Source organism: Eurypyga helias, unplaced genomic scaffold (genome assembly GCF_000690775.1).
Source record: "Eurypyga helias isolate BGI_N326 unplaced genomic scaffold, ASM69077v1 Scaffold36836, whole genome shotgun sequence".
NCBI classification, from domain to species: Eukaryota; Metazoa; Chordata; class Aves; order Eurypygiformes; family Eurypygidae; genus Eurypyga; species Eurypyga helias.
The window spans coordinates 1-4,977 of record NW_010255325.1 but is presented as its reverse complement, the minus strand read 5'-3'; the positions used below and the strand labels follow the sequence as shown (position 1 = coordinate 4,977).

Here is a 4,977-nt window from a genome sequence, read left to right as displayed (position 1 = left end):
GACCCTCCCTCCCCAGAGAGAAACGTTTGCCTCTTCGGACATCCCCACTCAAGCTCTCGGGATGTCAGCCCCTGCCAAAAAAGAAAATTAAGGTTTACAGTACAGTTGTGTTTATATTGTTACAGGCACTTAAACAGGATTCTTTGGTCCTTCGAAGGAATTAGCCACTCTGGCTTCTATCTTCAGAAACCACAAGTCTGCACACCCGCAACACCTCCCACACTAAAAAAAAAAAAAAACAAACCAACCACAAACCACCAATTCCGATCCGTTTCAGGGCAGTGCAGCTCTACCTTAGCGTAATTCTACAAATCTCCCCTCACACCAACCCCCCCACCCCAACCCTCCCCCCGTTGCCTCCAGGATTCAATATGCAATCGAGTCTTTCCCCCTTCCAAAAAAAAAAAAAACCAAAGTCCAAGTCATCTGGTTTCCGTGACACTGCACTTCCCATCACAGTGTACAGCAGACAGGCCTCATCCCAGCGACCCCGGGAACAAGGCAAGCAAGAGTCCAGGAAGTTTCCTTTTGCTGCAGTTCTCAAAAGGTTGGTTGTCGGTTTATTATTTTTTTTTTTTGCTCCCCCCCCACCCCTTTCCCACTCCCCAAGGCAAGCGAAGTACCTTGGAGGGCAGCCCCCGAGGTTTGTCCTGGCTCAGTTACAGGGAAGCCACGTCGGATAAGACTGATTGCACGGCAGGAAGGGCTGGACGTGGGTGACGTAGTAGTTGAAGTTCATTTCGCTGACGTAGGGAGCTGGCTGGTAGTAGCACGTAACGTTTGTGACGGTGGGGATGATGTTCTGCTCCGCCAGGACTCGGACAGCCAGCATGGCAATGAGATTGAGGGTCTGCCTCCTCTCGTGTCCCATCAGGCAGACCGTGCTCTCATTGACCACCCTGTGGAGGGTCATCAAATAGTCATACCTTTTGCTCTCCATCCCAACAAAGTGGCTCTGAAGGTAGCATTCCAGCTTCCTCTGCTGCTCGCCGATGTCCGAGAAGTCTATGAAAAACCGGGAGCACATGTATCGCTGTAGTGCCTTCATATCCACCTCCGACTTGGGCTTAAAGCCCCGCACCAAGAGGTTGCAGTATTTCAGGAGCCCCCCGCCTCTGATCTCCTCCGGGTTCCTCGTGGCGATGACCCTGTTCCGCAGATGGTCCATCGCCTCCTCGAAGTCCCCGTACATGCTCTCCCCGGTGACCGTGGGGTGGAAGTTCTCCGCCATGGGGTTCTCCGAACACTCCCCGAAGAGCAGGAGCGAATCCAGGATGATCTGGAAGGAGTCCACGCTGAACTCGAACTGCCGCCTCAGAGAGTCCACGAACTTGAGCTCCACGTTCTTCCCGCTGTTGTTGGAGAGGGATATGAGGCTCCAGCGGTCCGTCTCGTTGCACACCTTCACCAGCTTCTGCACGTAGGCCTCCTTCAGAGTCATGGGGGTGATCTTGTCTTTGTTGACACCTTCTGGGAGGAAGTCCAGGAGGCAGTCCATGACCACATCTTTAACGAGCTGGAAGACATCTTCGGTCTTCAGATCGACCCCGAAGATGAGATCGAGGTCTTTGTACCCCAGGCCACTGTCTTGGTGGAGAACGTGACTGGCCGCTGAGCCGTTCAACCTCACGTTATGGACTGCAATTCCCTTCTTCTCCAGGCGGCTACGGACAACCTGGGATAGGGAGAGAGAGTCAGTGAGAAGCCAGAAAGCATTCTTGGAGCAGCCTGGTTAGAGCAGCCGGATTCGCTCCCGCTAATATGGGTCACTCCAGTGCCAGACAGTGAAATAAAAAGCTAATCCATCAGAAATAGGTCACTTTGGAAGGCATCCAGAGCCTTGCCAGAGCTGGGGGTGGCTTGCCTTCACTTATTCCTTTGCATTAGAGGGCTCTTACTGCACAGGAACAGCTGTTTCAGCTTCCAGGACAGCTGTCTGCCCTTCCCTTCCCCCAAAGCCAAGAGGTTAGCCAAACCCGTTCTCTGGGCAGTCTCTGCTCCCCTCACTCCCCCTCCCCGGGTTCCGGCCGTCACGCTAAGCCCAGGCGACTCCAAAAGGACCCAAAACAGAAGGCAGCGGCCCGGTCTGCGGCAGCCCTGTTGATTTCATCAGGGTGGCTCAATCCTTTCAGCCGTTCCCTTCGCCTGTCAAGATTCATTCAAGGCAAATCAAGATGCCAGAACTGCTCCAAAGCCCCAGCCAGGCGTATGCGAGTTCATGTCCTAACTAGCAAGTGTATCCTAACAATTTCCAGTGTGTCAGAGCTTCGTGCTGAACTTGGCACGCTATCAAGCGCGAGAGGCAGCTTTCATCTTACGGGTGTTACGCCGGTGATTTTAATGCTGCCTGCTCAGTCCTGGCACACCCACCGGTGCCTCCAAAGCTTTGTTCGTTTAGGGTGAAGCTGAATCACTCGCCCCATTACTTCACATGCAGGAGGCTGAAATAACCCCAAGACCATCAAATAAATTAGCTGGACACCAGGTTATAATTTGAGTTTAACTGAGCTCCAAGATCTCAGGAAGATTAAAGTTCACATCTTCCACCAGAAGCTCTTCCCAGCCCTCATCCTGCTTTCATGTTCCTCTCCAACAATTACCTGCTAATACCCAGGCAGCTGGCTCACCCGGGGCTCCAAGCAGGGCCAGAGCTTGAAAGAGCCAAAGCTTGGGATACAAACGGGCAGGTTTTATCCCCAGAAGCCAGTCTGACTGGGCCACTCGGCCCGGGGGGGCTGTCCTAGCCAGAGAGGCCTCACTAACTTCAAAGCCTTATCAGAGGGGCCAAACCCTCTGCTTGGTTGACACGAGCCGACGGTTTTGGGGACAGCGGAGCATCGCAGTGCCGGGGGGGTCTCAGGGGCTGTGCAGCCGTCCCTCCCCGGGTTTTGTGTAGAAGCAGCACTAGAGAGCGAAGGGCTGCAGGATGCAACCCCTATCACACAGCCCCCACGCCGGCGCGCTCCCGGGGGGCCCTCGCAAACGGACCGCATCCGGGTACACATTTAGGAACATTTAACTCGTTAAATCCAAAAGTTCAAGAGGTCATTAAACCTCCCGATGCAGCTTCTCTGCTGGTGTTCCCCCTATTACTCCCTGACAGGAGCCACTGCTGCCCAGGCTAGAAACGTGCCCGGGCTCCTTGCCAACGGAAGGGTGACGGTCACGTGCCAGGCAACAGTTAACCAGCGAGCCATTCGCCATCGGAAGTCCCAAGTCCCCACCAGCACCTCCAACCCGGCCGTCTGCACAGTGGTTCGCAGAGGGAGACGGTCCGGAAAACGGGTTTACTCCTAAAAACGGGCAACGGGTTGTTCCCCCTGGGTAGAACAAGCGTCAGGCAGCCGATCCCAGGGAGTCCCCGGAGTCACTCACCCGAGGCAGGGCTCCAGCACTACTCGTGGAGTTTTGTGCTATTCGGCTTAGAGAGACAAGATATAGGTCACGAGGGTTAGGTGCAGAGGAGGAGATCTCATTCCAGATTAGTTTCCTAGCCCCAAAGAACGTCTGCTTAACCCTTTTCTGGGCACGGCTCGGGACCTGCAGCACTTCAGACCCGTGAGATTCAGGTTGACAGGTCTGCCCATACGAGAGGTGTACGGAAAAGAGGTGGGAAAATCCAACTGCTCAAGTCAACCTTCTCCCAAGTCACACCCCCAAAAAAAAGCCCCAACCTGCAGAGAGCCCCGCAGCCTCCCCCAGGACGGGAAGCTCCAGTCAACCAGTCTCAACCCGACGCACACCTCCCTGGCTCAGCCAGTGGGTCCAGGTATGCGTTTTCCCCAAGGGTTGGATATTTAGAGGGTTAGGCAGCTGCTGACCTGCTTCCCAAAACAGCACCTCACGTTCCGTGCGGTTCAGATAATTGACTCTGACAGCCAGGCAGGAGCAAACCCTGCCTGCGTCCTGACCTGCCGCTTCCCACCTCCCACAACAACACGGGCACGCAATAAATAACTGCCTTTTAGGTTACTCGTTTCAGATTAGTCAGCCCTAAACACAGGGTCTGCCAGCGCCGTCGGTCAGAATTCCAGCCCTGAGTTATTTTGTGTTTGAAGTTGCTAGTGGCAACATCCTTTTCAGCAGCTCCGACACCAAATCCCTTCAGTTCCGTGGAACCGAAGAGTAACGACCGGACACCGCGCCGGGTTTTTACCGGCGCCCGGCTTCGGGCGATCCAAGGGCAGCGTCCCGACGGGAGCTCCCATCCGTCGCTGCAGCTCACGCGGTTTAAAGCTTCAGCAGCCAATATTTCGCTCTCCTGCCCCCAGTAGATGCAGCAGGAACTCGAGGAATTTGAAATCGGATGAGGCTCTCCAACCGAGCGCCTTGCGAGCATCACCTTTCCGCGGAAATATTCCTCAAGCGGCTGAGGCTTCCAAAATCCAGGCCATTAGTTCATTGTGGGAGCCAGTTGGGTTTTAGCCCTGCGAGTAGCCTTTTTAATTAGAAGCTAAAACATGCCCGATTTTACATTTGATGAGTCATTACCGAGGAACGAAGTTGCCTCCCAAACATGAATATGCATCAGCCTATTTGAACTCCATTGTCAGTTTAATATTAGACACAATTATTACTTTATAGTTCAACTAACAGCAACCCTGTACCAAGACGAAGTCTCGGGCAGGTTCCGGAGGATACGGTTGGCGCGACGAGACCCGGAGGACGCTGCCATTTAAATTAAAAACTGCCTCTCGCGTGCGCCAGCCTGACATGTCCACCAGCACAAAGCCATTTTGGGGAAAGAATTCCCCAAAAATGTCACGCTCTGCCATGCATCCGGCGGGTCTGGGGGTACCAAACGCACCTCGAGGGGATGAGGCAAAGCGGGATCCATGGCACAAGGTTGGGATTGGGGATGGGTTTTACCCACCCGGGATCTCTCCAGGGAGGTGGTGGGCAGGAGGGTGCCCCCGGTTTCACCCATTTCTAACCCAGCTGGGGGTGGGCAGCCAGCGGGGCCCGGAGCCCCCAGCC

General features: G+C 54.6%; 1 pseudogene; it reads right to left on the bottom strand.

Annotated features, from left to right (window-relative positions):
• Nucleotides 1–655: 655 nt before the first annotated feature.
• Nucleotides 656–4,208, bottom strand: LOC104505197 (annotated as a pseudogene).
• Between the last annotated feature and the right edge of the window lie 769 nt (nt 4,209–4,977).